This window comes from Rhinatrema bivittatum, chromosome 1, assembly GCF_901001135.1.
Source record: "Rhinatrema bivittatum chromosome 1, aRhiBiv1.1, whole genome shotgun sequence".
NCBI classification, from domain to species: Eukaryota; Metazoa; Chordata; class Amphibia; order Gymnophiona; family Rhinatrematidae; genus Rhinatrema; species Rhinatrema bivittatum.
The window spans coordinates 529,965-545,039 of NC_042615.1; the positions used below are offsets into that span (position 1 = coordinate 529,965).

At 51.3% G+C, this 15,075-nt stretch overlaps 1 protein-coding gene across 3 annotated transcripts in view; it reads left to right on the plus strand.

Annotated features, from left to right (window-relative positions):
- Positions 1-3,481: 3,481 nt before the first annotated feature.
- The window catches only part of NDNF (neuron derived neurotrophic factor), an 80,392-nt gene continuing 68,798 nt past the window's right edge, over positions 3,482-15,075 (plus strand). Inside the window, exon 1 of one of the 3 annotated variants that reach the window (XM_029596961.1) lies at positions 3,482-4,131. The gene's annotated coding sequence lies outside the window, so the exon portion shown is untranslated. Of the gene's footprint in view, positions 4,132-9,565; positions 9,685-10,081; positions 10,350-15,075 lie in introns of those variants that run through there. The other 2 variants (XM_029597456.1, XM_029596333.1) reach the window with 2 other exon arrangements.

Consider the following 15,075-nt stretch of genomic DNA (forward strand, 5'->3'; position numbering starts at 1 on the left):
CAGAATGCTGGGGATTATTAGGAAAGGAATGGAGAATGAAACACAGAATATCATAATGTCTCTGTATCAGTCCATGGTGCATCCTCATCTTGTGTTCATATATCATACACAAACAGAATGCTGGGGATTATTAGGAAAGGAATGGAGAATAAAACAGAATATCATAATGTCTCTGTATCACTCCATGGTGCATCCTCATCTTGTGTTCATATATCATACACAAACAGAATGCTGGGGATTATTAGGAAAGGAATGGAGAATAAAACAGAATATCATAATGTCTCTGTATCGCTCCGTGGTGCGACCTCATCTTGAGTATTGGGTGCAGTTCTGGTCACCACATCTTAAGAAAGAGACAGCGGAATTAGAAAAGGTGCAGAGAAGGGCGACCAAAATGATAAAGGGGATGGAACGATTCCCCTATGAAGAAAGGCTGAAGAGGTTAGGACTCTTCAGCCTGGAAAAGAGACGGCTGAGGGGAGAATAGGATAGAGGACTTTATAATAATGAGTAAATGTTAATCAGTTGTTTGCTCTTTCAAAGAATACAAAGACCAGGGGACACACAATGATGTTACTGGGTGATACATTTAAGACAAATAAGAGAAAATCATTTTTTACTCAGTGCATAATTAAAGTCTGGAATTGGTTGCCAGAGGATGTGCTAAAAGCTGTTGACTGTAGCTAGATATTAAAAAAAGATAAGGATTGAACAAGTTCCTGGAGGAACAAGTTCCTGGAGGAACAGTTCCCCTATGAGGAAAGACTGAAGAGGTTAGGACTTTTCAGCTTGGAGAAGAGACGACTGAGGGGGGGATATGATAGAGGTGTTTAAAATCATGAGAGGTCTAGAACGGGTAGATGTGAATCGGTTATTTACTCTTTCGGATAATAGAAAGACTAGGGGGCACTCCATGAAGTTAGCATGGGGCACATTTAAAACTAATCGGAGAAAGTTCTTTTTTACTCAACGCACAATTAAACTCTGGAATTTGTTGCCAGGGGATGTGGTTAGTGCAGTTAGTGTAGCTGTGTTCAAAAAAGGTTTGGATAAGTTCTTGGAGGAGAAGTCCATTAATGGCTATTAATCAAGTTTACTTAGGGAATAGCCACTGCCATTAATTGCATCAGTAGCATGGGATCTTCTTAGTGTTTGGGTACTTGCCAGGTTCTTATGGTCTGGATTGGCCACTGTGGGAAACAGGATGCTGGGGTTGATGGACCCTTGGTCTGACCCAGCATGGCATGTTCTTATGTTCTTATGCCTTGCCAGTCGGCGCCAGATTGTTTTAGGGATATAAACCATGTTGCTTTATGGCTGTAAAACAATAAAGCACTTGTGTCATATTTAAAGGGGATCCAGCAGGGCAGGAGTGACAGGGAATCATTTCCACCCTTTTTAACGATCCCTGTGGATGGGGCAAGTGGGGGCCAAGGAAGACCCTGTCTGGGCTCAGATCTGCCCAGCCCAGGCGGCTCTTGCTTATTTGTGGGGGATAAAGAGGAGCAGCCCATCCCCGGAGGAGCAGAGGGGCCCGAGCAGGTCCCAGTCAGACCAGGTCACTTGAGGCAGTGGCTGGGGTCCTGGGGAGAACCAATTCTGATTTAATTTGATGGGAGGGATTTGGAGGGTTAACTGCATTTTTATCTCTGTTTAGCAAACTGAACATTGAATGATCCAAAACCCGAATAACGTCTCCCGCCCCCCAGCCGAAACGAAAAAATGAACTGATACAAAAATTCCCCCTCCACATCTCTGATTAAGCTGGCCACCTCCTCGGAAAACTCAATCAGGTTTGTTTGGTGAGGTCTTCCCTTTGCTTCCAGGGCTTGCACTATCCTGGCCTTCAGGAGCGTTTCCATCCCTTTGCTTTCCGCGTCCTCTTCGTCCCCATTCGTGCGGAAGGGTTCGACATCCGCTCTTCAGACTCTTCAGACCTCTGGCAATGTCCCGTTCAGGTGGCGAGCCTGTCCGGCCAGTCAAACCTTTTGGGACTGGGCCTTTAAACTACCAAGGACATTACCTAGAAAACCCTTCCCCTCTCTTGCGCTCTGGCTTTGATTGAGCTGCGCTGCTTCCTCCTACAGAACTTGCTTCTTTCCTGCTCAAGGGGGGTAACTGAACCACAGAGCAGCCCTCACCTCCCCCCTCCCCCCCAGAATATGTCACGGCCTTGGCAGCAACCACCGCAAGCGCGACGTCTTTTTACCATGCGCCACGAGGGCGGCCATCTTTGTTCCGCCATGCAGCCGAAACTTGCCCGTCAAGACCTAAACTCAGCACCTGGGGGCTCCCACCCACCCCCTACCATTCTGCTCTTCCCCACAGCCTCAGCTGCCCTCCCCAGCAGACGCCATCTCTTCTGGTCCCTTTCTTCTTTTTATTTATTTATTTAGTTAGTTTCTTAAAGGTATAGGCGTCCAGAAAGGAAACACCCCCCCCCCCCCCCACAAGAAAGAAAAGGGGGACCTTCCGTTGATGGAGTCTTCTCCAGAAACCCCAGGGCAGGATCCCCGGGAGGGGGGAAGAGGGAACCAGACCAGTTCCTCTGGTTTTCAGTCCCCCTCCAGTATCAGGGCTCAGCCAGCAAAGATCTTACCCCTGAAAGTAAGGCGACAGCAGAGGGCGTCCCAGTTGTTAGACGCCTTCAGAGTTTGGTGCCCAAGGCAGGTGCCTATGTTACCTCTGCCTAAACCCGGCTCCGGATATTGGGAATATCCTCGCTGGCGCTTGGATGCTCACAGCCCCGGGGCTGCAGATCACCCTTTTCCTGTCCCAGCAAGAGAAGTGACTTTGGCTCCCCTATAAACTGGTCCCGGAGAAGCGGGGAATAAGTGGATGGGAGCTGCTCCAGCCCAGAGCAGTCACGGTGGCCACCAGCTCAAATCTCCCTCCCCCTGCCCCAGTCACAGCCAGGGGACCTTGCTTCAGGGATGAGACGGGCCGGGGAGAGCCACTCCAGGCTCAGCGCCCCCAGTTACGGAGCAGGAGGACTGTGGGCACGGCCCCCCCACGTTATACCAGAGGCACAGCGTGAGTAAAAGTCTTTACTGAATAAAGCCCCGTATCTATTTCCCACAGCATCTCTTAATCCCCTATAGCATCTGCCCATTCTTCATCTGCCTGTCTGTCACCTCCCTCTGCCTGTGCCTGTCCATCTCTAGAGCTGTCTCTTCCTTCAGCCTGCCTGTCTCTTTTCTCTGCTTGCCCTTCTGGCCCTGCAGGCACTGCTCCAGTCTCCTGGCTTTGGCAGGCTGAAGGAGTGGGGGTGGGGCACTCTCTGTCTTTATAGTACTAGTGGGAGGGGCCTGCTTTCCATTCAGAAAGTGAGGAGCTCTGCCAGCCTCTGACTGGTGGGCCGGTCCCAGTGCCCTGGGAGAAGGGGAGGGATGCTCTGTGCTTTTCTGCTGACATTCAGCTCTAATCCACTCTGTTATCAAACAGCAAGAAAGACAGTCCCAGAGAGACACCCAGCATCCAGGAGTGCCCTGCTGTCCCACCCCCGGAGACAGACACCCAGCATCCAGGACTGCCCTGCTGTGCCACTGCTGGAAAAAGGATCCCAGACTCAGGCACCCAGCATCCAGGACTGCCCTGCTGTGCCACTGCCGGAGACAGACACCCAGCATCCAGGACTTCCCTGCTGTGCCACTGCCGGAGACAGACACCCAGCATCCAGGAGTGCCCTGCTGTCCCACTGCCGGAGACAGACACCCAGCATCCAGGACTGCCCTGCTGTCCCACTGCCGGAGACAGACACCCAGCATCCAGGACTGCCCTGCTGCCCCAGTCTGGAGCCAGGACCCCAGAGCCAGACGCCTAGCCTGAGCCCCAGACTTTGGTGGCGCCTTCCCTGCTTCCCCATAGCAGCTCAGCCTCAGGATCTGTGCCCCGGGCAGCCCGGCTCAGGGCTCCCTGCCAGGACCAGCAGGAGCTGCCTGTGAACCTGGGGACTGCGCCCTGCCCCAGACCCCTGCACATCCTCCGAGCTCTCCCAGCCCCAGTGCCCTCTTTTCTCGTCCAAGTTTGCTATGACTGGGAGTTGAAACATTTCTTTTTGGGAAAACGCTGGAATCTACTGTGCAAACATCTTCCTGGTAGGAGAGAAAAGTTAAGCCAAGCCATTTGAAGGTAAGCGGGGCTGAGGGGGGCAGAGAATAGGATTTGGTGCTTCCAGAGCGCTGCCCCCTCCTCCTTACCCGGGCTTCTCAGTGTGGCCAAGCCCCGGGGATCTCAGGAAGGGGAAGGCTCCGATTCACCCAGGACCGGGGTAAGGTCTGGGGTAGGAGTCCCGAGCCTGAAGGAGGGAGGATCAGAGCAAGACTTAGCAGCCTCCAGCAGGGAGGCAGGAGTCCCTCGCGCTCCTAATTGGGGAATTCAAAGCCCCCAATTCAGTAACCTAATCTCGGGCTCCCTCACAGTCTCTCGTCCGGCGCTTGCGCCTCAGTGTAGCTCCCCGTCTATAACGCTCTCTGCCGCAGCAGCGCTGTGGTGGGCGCCCTATGTCGAGCAGGGGATGTCCCCACCGCCTTGCTCACAGCCACAGTTGTAGGAGCTTCCCAGTTTCTAATTTTAAGGACCCCCTGTGGGGGACCCCAGGGAAGAGCCTCCTCCTCACCTCCGTAAGGCGGGGTAATTCTGGTTTATTCCCATTTACCTGGAGTATTACAGGATTTACCTAAACGGAAACAATTGCACCCCATGCCTAAAAATCGTAACATCTGGCTGGTACTGACACATTGGCCCAGAGTGGACCCAGGACGTTTGGGAATAATGTTCACCTTATACTGAGGTGAGAGGAGGAGACTGGGAGCAGAGGGGCCCCGGGGGTCCCCCTGAATTACTGAGGTGAGGAGGAGGCTGGGAGCAGAGGGGCCCCGGGGTCCCCCTGAATTACTGAGGTGAGGAGGAGACTGGGAGCAGAGGGGCCCCGGGGGTCCCCCTGAATTACTGAGGTGAGGAGGAGACTGGGAGCAGAGGGGCCCCGGGGGTCCCCCTGAATTACTGAGGTGAGGAGGAGGCTGGGAGCAGAGGGGCCCCGGGGTCCCCCTGAATTACTGAGGTGAGGAGGAGACTGGGAGCAGAGGGGCCCCCAGGGGACCCCCTGAATTACTGAGGTGAGGAGGAGGCTGGGAGCAGAGGGGCCCCGGGGGTCCCCCTGACTTACTGAGGTGAGGAGGAGACTGGGAGCAGAGGGGCCCCGGGGGTCCCCCTGAATTACTGAGGTGAGGAGGAGGCTGGGAGCAGAGGGGCCCCGGGGTCCCCCTGAATTACTGAGGTGAGGAGGAGACTGGGAGCAGAGGGTCCCCCAGGGGACCCCCTGAATTACTGAGGTGAGGAGGAGGCTGGGAGCAGAGGGGCCCCGGGGGTCCCCCTGACTTACTGAGGTGAGGAGGAGACTGGGAGCAGAGGGGCCACCGGGGGTCCCCCTGACTCACTGAGCTGAGGAGGAGGCTGGGAGCAGAGGGGCCCCGGGGGTCCCCCTGAATTACTGAGGTGAGGAGGAGGCTGGGAGCAGAGGGGCCCCCGGGGTCCCCCTGAATTACTGAGGTGAGGAGAAGGCTGGGAGCAGAGGGGCCCTGGGGGTCCCCCTGAATTACTGAGGTGAGGAGGAGGCTGGGAGCAGAGGGGCTCCCGGGGTCCCCCTGAATTACTGAGGTGAGGAGGAGGCTGGGAGCAGAGGGGCCCCCGGGGGTCCCCCTGAATTACTGAGGTGAGGAGGAGGCTGGGAGCAGAGGGGCCACCGGGGGTCCCCCTGACTTATTGAGCTGAGGAGGAGGCTGGGAGCAGAGGGGCCCCCGGGGTCCCCCTGAATTACTGAGGTGAGGAGGAGGCTGGGAGCAGAGGGGCCCCCGGGGTCCCCCTGAATTACTGAGGTGAGGAGGAGGCTGGGAGCAGAGGGACCCTCCTCCCCTAGGGGGTCCCTCTGCTCCCAGCCTCCTCCTCACCTCAGTGAGTCAGGGGGACCCCCGGGGGCCCCTCTGCTCCCAGCCTCCTCACGTCAGGGGGACCCCCGGGGCCCCTCTGCTCCCAGCCTCCTCCTCAGTGCAGGGTTTGCAGCGATCGCACTGCCAAGCCTGGGGGCTTGTGGAAAAGTCTGCGCTCTTCAGCACATTAAATTGCGTTTGCATTGTGTTATTCCCAGAGATGTGCGGCTTTCTCCTCCTCCTTCAGAAGTGGGTGAGGAGTGCAGGTCATTTGGCGTGGGGAGTGGGGGGAGCAGGCACTCTGCACATTTCTCGTGCCCCCATGTAAATCCCCCCCCCCCTGAAATAAAATGCACGGAATATAAAGCCCGAAGCCCAGTCCGAGGATTTGGTGAAATAATAAGAGAGAGGACCCCCAGGCAGCCTTCCCTTTGCCCGATGCCTGAATGAGCTCCGCACCCACCTTCCTGCGAGGCGGGGACACGAGGACCCGGGCACGGCTGCAGCGCCCTCCCCGCCCTCTGTCCCAGCAGGAAATGCCCTCCCCAAGGAGGCTGCTTCCCCCGGCTTTACCAGCAGGGCTCGGGGGCAGTGGACCTGAGGGACCGGCCAGCACCGAGGGTCAAAAGCCACAACCCAGAGCTTCCCCCGCCTTCAGGTCCTCCAGGGCTGGTTCCGCGGGTCCCTGCCCAGAAGGGAAGCGGCTGCAGTGAGGGGGTGCGGGGGCTTGACAGCAGCTCACCCTCCCCCAGCAAGGACATTTCACATCCCCTCAAAGGCAAGAGGAAGCGTTCTTTAGATAAAAAGGTCCGATTTGGGTTTTTACAAAAAATATGGATAATATGGCTTTAAAAGCCCTCTCTGACGTGAGGGCATCTGTCTGGGGCAGACACAGAGTAAGACTGCACGGGCTCAGGTCCCTCTCCGTGCCGGGGTGGATGGAGGAGAGACGGGGTCAGAGCAATGCCCTCTACACCTACAGAAAACGAATTCTCTCCTAACTCTGACCGATGCAGAATAAGAGACCCCCGAGGCCGTCTCTCCCTCCTGGGATCGGGAGGCTGGAATGGATACTGCCCTTCTGCCAGGCCGCTGATGCCCCCGGGTGCTTGCCACTTGTTTTAACGTTCACTTATTTCGTGTGCCTGCTTTCCCCCGACGGCGCGCACCTCCCTTTCTCTTATTCCTGAGGCGGCCGGACTGGTCAGATTTCACAAGGACTCTCAGGATGCTGGGCTTGATGGACCTTTGGTCTGACCCAGCAGGGCAATTTCTTATGTTCTGAGGGTTTTTGAAAAAGTGAACTCATATTCAAACATTTGCAAAAAAACATAAGAAAAGAGCTCCTGGCTCTCAGGGAACGAGTCCGATCTCTGGAGGCTAGAGTGGCAGACCTGGAGGAGCTGAGGCAGACAGAGAGGTATATAGATGAGACCTTCAGGGACATAGTAGTCAAGTCCCAACTTCAGACTGGCAGCCCTGGTGCTACCTTGGAGGAAGAAGGTCTCATGATGGGAGAGCACCAACCAGGTGCAGCAGGAAAGGATCCTGTAGCAAGGACCTGCTCTCCAGGTGATGCATTATCCTTTCGCACCGAGGATATCTCCCCAAGGCCTACTGCCCAGGAGGGAAGGGTTAGGTCGGCCGTCATAGTTGGTGATTCGATTATTAGGAATGTAGATAGCTGGGTGGCGGGTGGGCGTGAGGATCGCCTGGTAACATGCCTACCTGGTGCGAAGGTGGCGGACCTCACGCGTCACCTAGATAGGATTTTAGACAGTGCTGGGGAGGAGCCGGCTGTCGTGGTACACGTGGGCACCAACGACATAGGAAAATGTGGGAGGGAGGTTCTGGAAGCCAAATTTAGGCTCTTAGGTAGAAAGCTTAAATCCAGAACCTCCAGGGTAGCATTCTCTGAAATGCTCCCTGTTCCACGCGCAGGTCACCAGAGGCAGGTAGAGCTCCAGATGCTCAATGCGTGGATGAGACGATGGTGCAAGGAAGAGGGATTCAGTTTTGTTAGGAACTGGGGAACCTTTTGGGGAAGGGGAAAGTCTCTTCCGAAGGGATGGGCTCCACCTTAACCAGGGTGGAACCAGACTGCTGACGCTAACCTTTAAAAAGGAGATAGAGCAGCTTTTAAACTAGAACAAAGGGGAAAGCCGACAGTCGCTCAGCAGCGCATGGTTCGGAGAGAGGTATCTTTAAAGGATGCTAATGATGCATTAGAATTAGGGCATCCCGACAGTGAGGTTCCAATAATTAGAAAAGTAGTCCAAGTGCCTGTAACTAAAAACTCACCTGAGCTAAAAAATTCTAACTTATCCTTATCAATTAAAAAGCAGAATGGAAATACAAACAAAAAGCACACTTTGAAATGTTTGTATGCTAATGCCAGAAGTCTAAGAAGTAAGATGGCAGAATTAGAATGAATAGCAGTGAATGATGACATAGACTTAATTGGCATCTCAGAGACATGGTGGAAGGAGGATAACCAATGGGACAGTGCTATACTGGGGTACAAATGATATCGCAATGACAGAGAGGAGCACTTGGGAGGAGGTGTGGCGCTTTATGTCCGGGATGGCATAGAGTCCAACAGAATAAACATCCTGCATGAGACTAAATGCATAACATTTAGTCTCATAAAATTTATTTATTTATTTATACATTTTATATACCGTTGTTCCATGTATAGATGACAACGGTTTACAAAGTGACATTCTTAGTTATTACTCCACAGACAAACAATGGTTACAGAGGAGGTATTCATAGACAGGCATTAATATTTATTAAGTGATATCTTCTAGTACATATTAATGATTGATCTAGTACTTAAGGCAAAGATTATTGAAAATTAAACAAAATGAGATGCGGCAGGCTAGAAATCCCTTGCGTGTTGGGGAAGAGTATAGTGATAGGAGTATACTACCGTCCACCTGGACAAAATTTGAATTAATGACAGGAAGAGGGGGCAGTAAGTAAATCCATGGCTCTAGCACTAAACTTTCAAAAGGTTAAAAGTCTGCAACAGGCGTGGTCATTGTTAAAGCACAGTCCAGATGTATTCCATGCATTATGAAAGGCCAAACAATTTCCTGCATGGCTAAGAAGTGAAAGGGCCTATTTTAGCCAAAAGATCTTCCTTCAAAAATTGGAGGAAGGATCCATCTGAAAAAAATAGGAAAAAGCACAAGCATTGGCAAGTTAAATGTAAGACAAGCAAAGAGAGAATTTGAAAAGAAGTTGGCCATAGAGGCAAACTCTCACAGTAAAAACTTTTTAAAATATATCCAAAGCAGAAAGCCTGCATGGGAGTCAGTTGGACTATTAGATTGTTGAGGGGTTAAAAGGGCACTTAGGAAACATAAGGATATTGCTGAAAGAGTAAATTAATTCTTTGCTTCACTGTTTACTGATGAGGATGTTGGAGAGATACCAGTTCCAGAAAAAGTTTTCAAGGGTGATGAGTCAGATAAACTAAACCAAATCACAGTGAACTTGGAAGATGTGGTAGGCCAAATTGACAAACTGAAGAGTAGCAAATCACCTGGACCAGATGGTATACACCCAGGGTTTTTCAGACCCATTACAAGTAATTTCCTAACCTATCATTAAAATTATCTGTTGAACCTGAAGGATGAGCTCTCCCCCCACAGGAAAACGGTGCAGTCCTCGATCCCTTCTCTGTCCGAGCCTCTATCAATGCAAATTGATTGGTGAAATGACGTGGAACTCCTGCTTGGGAGGAATTCAGGTGAGTCCTCAGGCTTAGTGGCCTACATGGATCATCCACGGACTACATTCTGTCAGTCCTGCTAGCACCTGCATTGGCAAGTTAAATGCCAATGCAGATAGAAAACAGACAGAGCAGGGAGAGGACACAGGTACTAAGCTGCAAATTTATTTATTAAATAAGGGATAGAAATAGACTCTGCCACGCTACACAGCGACTAAGACTCGTCCTGCAGCTGGCAGAGAGTTGAAAGGAAGAGAAAAAGAAAAAGAAAGCCAGAAAAATGAAACTACTGTAAGGTTAAAAAAAATATAAATAGAAAACCAGCTCCAGCTCCAGCTGAATGCCGTGACCACACAGCTCCGTGGAAAAAAAGAGACTGAGGGCCTCTGCCTAGGGGGCGGGGTGATGACTGCAGCTGCACATGCTCAGTAGGGCATGGTTGAGAGTTCTAGAATCTCTGAGATCAAAGTTCCGAGCTGGGCTCCATCCGATGATGTCACCCATGTGTGAGGCCTGCCATCCTGCTAGTCCTGGGAGAAATCTGCTTTCCACAGTCCACGCTCTCCTGTTTTAATAAAACTCTGCTGCCCAGCGTGTTACTCGCTGGGTTTATTTGCAGTGCCTTCCCCCCTGCTCATCTCCTTCTGCTTCTGAATCAATTGGTGGGAAACAGCACAGTACCGGTAGGTCCCTCTGTATGAAGCTTTGAACTTTACCCTTAATGCAACATGCTTTTTTAAATTGGATAATTCTCAGTTCTGCCTGCCTCGTGAATTAACATTGAATTGGATTTAATTACTCGCCTTTTCCAAATCTGAGCTCAAGGCACATTACGATTCAGATGAAGTAGGTAGTTCCTGCCCCAGAGAGCTTACAATCAAAGGGCCTGATTTACTAAAGGCTTTTCTCCCCTTCTGTGTCTGAGGCCCTGAGTTTGTAGCAGAGGCAATAGCAGGGGAAGTGAGAGAGGCAGGATTCCCTGCTTTACAGGGCACTGTCCTAACCTCTGAGCCCCCATCGCTGTCTGCTTTATCATTTCATGTACATTTAGTTCTAGATGGGAGATTTGTATTATTTAAAGGTTTTGGAATTTCCTCCTACTGCCTCACCCCCACCCTTCCATATTGGTTGCTGACGCTGTGCTGTTTGTCATCAGAACCTCCTCCTCTCTAATGTACCACATTGATGGTGCCCATCTTAATGCCTAAAAAGAGTGTATGAGGGTGAAAAGTGAGACCCCAAGAGGACGTGATTTAATCAAGCAGTAAGTGGGTGTTTTGTGCCCTCTGCGTCCAGGGAAATGCAATCTTGGGAGAACAGGGCTGAATCTGAGCTGCAAGATTCCCCCAGCGGCTCCCTCCTCGGGCGGAGAGAGGAGTTTGTTGCTCTTCCAGGCTCGGCAGCCGCAAAATGCAGAGCACACCCAGACCTCAAAGCCAAAACCTCAGTGAGAAAATAGCAGAGCAGAGAGACAGGAAGCGTGGGCCCCAGAAACAGCAGCGGCAGCAGCAGCAGCAGCTCCACCAAGGCAACGCAATCCATCCCCCAAAACAGAACTTCCAGAGGAGGGAGAAAATGCAGAGAGGGCTCCCAGGGGCAATGAACCTGCCAGGCTGCACAGGCAGAGTCAGAAGGCTTAACGTTTGCTAATCAATCCCCCAGAAGATATTTCAAGTCCTTGAAGCTCCTGAAAGCTTTCCCCTGCCTATTAAGTAAAGTCAGGGGCCGCTGCCTCCGCTGTGCTGATCCCCGGTCCCCACACCAGGCAGGATTCACGTGCAGGAACTGCGGGACCCAGGCAGGAAGGCAGTAAGCAGAATACCCGTGCATCTGATCAAGAAAGGGCTGGAAAGAAAAAGGAGTGAGCCAGGCTGATCCTGAGTAATGCAGTCAGGACGGGGGCCTTAATGCCCTGCTGGAATGAGCTCAGCTGTGAGAGAGATGAGCTCACTAACACTACAGAACATTTCTGTAGCGCTATATACGACATATGCAGTGCTGCATAAACATACAAAAAGACAGTCCCTGCTCTAGAGAGCTTACCACCTAACAAGGCAAACATACAGGACCAGAGACTTGGGGCATTTCATAAGGCAAGACAATGATTAAAAGAAAAGAAAAGGACGTTTGTTAATGAGGCTAAAAGCAGACAACCAGGTCTAATATTTAAAAGGACCTCAAAAGGTGGAACTTTAGGTGGGATTTAAACATGGCGAGAGAGGGCTCATGATGCATCAGATCAGGAAGACAATTCCAGCACCCGGAGCTGCCAGGTGGAAAGCACAGAGCCTGGAGCTGGCAGCAGAGGTGAAGGGCACAGATAGGAGTGACTTATGAACGAGGAGGGGTAGTGAGGTGCTGCACAGTGAAGGCATTTGTAAGTGATAAAGAGGAGATTGAATTGTATGAGGGAGTGGATAGGGAGCCAATGCGGTGACTTCAGAAGAGGGGCTATGTGAGTGTAGTGACTTTGGTGAAAGATAAGTCGTGCAGCTGAATTTAGGACAGATTGCAGGGAGAGAGATGGATCACTGGGAGACCTGTGAGGAGCAGGATGTAATAGTGTAAGCAGGAGGAGATGAGAGAGAGGAAAGGGTTCTGGTATGGGTGCAGTGACTTTGGTGAAAGATAAGTCATGCAGCTGAATTTAGGACAGATTGCAGGGAGAGAGATGGATCACTGGGAGACCTGTGAGGAGCAGGATGTAATAGTGTAAGCAGGAGGAGATGAGAGAGAGGAAAGGGTTCTGGTATGGGTGCAGTGACTTTGGTGAAAGATAAGTCATGCAGCTGAATTTAGGACAGATTGCAGGGAGAGAGATGGATCACTGGGAGACCTGTGAGGAGCAGGATGTAATAGTGTAAGAGGGAGGAGATGAGAGAGAGGAAAGGGTTCTGGTATGGGTGCAGTGACTTTGGTGAAAGATAAGTCATGCAGCTGAATTTAGGACAGATTGCAGGGAGAGAGATGGATCACTGGGAGACCTGTGAGGAGCAGGATGTAATAGTGTAAGCAGGAGGAGATGAGAGAGAGGAAAGGGTTCTGGTATGGGTGCAGTGACTTTGGTGAAAGATAAGTCATGCAGCTGAATTTAGGACAGATTGCAGGGAGAGAGATGGATCACTGGGAGACCTGTGAGGAGCAGGATGTAATAGTGTAAGAGGAGGAGATGAGAGAGAGGAAAGGGTTCTGGTATGGGTGCAGTGACTTTGGGGATAAGATAAGTCGTGCAGCTGAATTTAGGACAGATTGCAGGGAGAGAGATGGATCACTGGGAGACCTGTGAGGAGCAGGATGTAATAGTGTAAGAGGAGGAGATGAGAGAGAGGAAAGGGTTCTGGTATGGGTGCAGTGACTTTGGTGATAGATAAGTCGTGCAGCTGAATTTAGGACAGATTGCAGGGAGAGAGATGGATCACTGGGAGACCTGTGAGGAGCAGGATGTAATAGTGTAAGAGGAGGAGATGAGAGAGAGGAAAGGGTTCTGGTATGGGTGCAGTGACTTTGGTGAAAGATAAGTCATGCAGCTGAATTTAGGACAGATTGCAGGGAGAGAGATGGATCACTGGGAGACCTGTGAGGAGCAGGATGTAATAGTGTAAGAGGAGGAGATGAGAGAGAGGAAAGGGTTCTGGTATGGGATGCAGTGACTTTGGTGATAAGATAAGTCGTGCAGCTGAATTTAGGACAGATTGCAGGGAGAGAGATGGATCACTGGGAGACCTGTGAGGAGCAGGATGTAATAGTGTAAGAGGAGGAGATGAGAGAGAGGAAAGGGTTCTGGTATGGGTGCAGTGACTTTGGTGAAAGATAAGTCATGCAGCTGAATTTAGGACAGATTGCAGGGAGAGAGATGGATCACTGGGAGACCTGTGAGGAGCAGGGTGTAATAGTGTAAGAGGAGGAGATGAGAGAGTGGAAAGGGTTCTGGTATGGGTGCAGTGACTTTGGTGAAAGATAAGTCATGCAGCTGAATTTAGGACAGATTGCAGGAGGAGAGAGATGGATCACTGGGAGACCTGTGAGGAGCAGGATGTAATAGTGTAAGCAGGAGGAGATGAGAGAGAGGAAAGGGTTCTGGTATGGGTGCAGTGACTTTGGTGAAAGATAAGTCATGCAGCTGAATTTAGGACAGATTGCAGGGAGAGAGATGGATCACTGGGAGACCTGTGAGGAGCAGGATGTAATAGTGTAAGAGGAGGAGATGAGAGAGAGGAAAGGGTTCTGGTATGGGTGCAGTGACTTTGGTGAAAGATAAGTCATGCAGCTGAATTTAGGACAGATTGCAGGGAGAGAGATGGATCACTGGGAGACCTGTGAGGAGCAGGATGTAATAGTGTAAGAGGAGGAGATGAGAGAGTGGAAAGGGTCCTGGTATGGGTGCAGTGACTTTGGTGAAAGATAAGTCGTGCAGCTGAATTTAGGACAGATTGCAGGGAGAGAGATGGATCACTGGGAGACCTGTGAGGAGCAGGATGTAATAGTGTAAGAGGAGGAGATGAGAGAGAGGAAAGGGTCCTGGTATGGGTGCAGTGACTTTGGTGAAAGATAAGTCGTGCAGCTGAATTTAGGACAGATTGCAGGGAGAGAGATGGATCACTGGGAGACCTGTGAGGAGCAGGATGTAATAGTGTAAGAGGAGGAGATGAGAGAGAGGAAAGGGTTCTGGTATGGGTGCAGTGACTTTGGTGAAAGATAAGTCATGCAGCTGAATTTAGGACAGATTGCAGGGAGAGAGATGGATCACTGGGAGACCTGTGAGGAGCAGGATGTAATAGTGTAAGAGGAGGAGATGAGAGAGAGGAAAGGGTTCTGGTATGGGTGCAGTGACTTTGGTGAAAGATAAGTCGTGCAGCTGAATTTAGGACAGATTGCAGGGAGAGAGATGGATCACTGGGAGACCTGTGAGGAGCAGGATGTAATAGTGTAAGAGGAGGAGATGAGAGAGAGGAAAGGGTTCTGGTATGGGTGCAGTGACTTTGGTGAAAGATAAGTCATGCAGCTGAATTTAGGACAGATTGCAGGGAGAGAGATGGATCACTGGGAGACCTGTGAGGAGCAGGGATGTAATAGTGTAAGAGGAGGAGATGAGAGAGTGGAAAGGGTTCTGGTATGGGTGCAGTGACTTTGGTGAAAGATAAGTCATGCAGCTGAATTTAGGACAGATTGCAGGGAGAGAGATGGATCACTGGGAGACCTGTGAGGAGCAGGATGTAATAGTGTAAGAGGGAGGAGATGAGAGAGAGGAAAGGGTTCTGGTATGGGTGTAGTGACTTTGGTGAAAGATAAGTCATGCAGCTGAATTTAGGACAGATTGCAGGGAGAGAGATGGATCACTGGGAGACCTGTGAGGAGCAGGATGTAATAGTGTAAGAGGGAGGAGATGAGAGAGAGGAAAGGGTTCTGGTA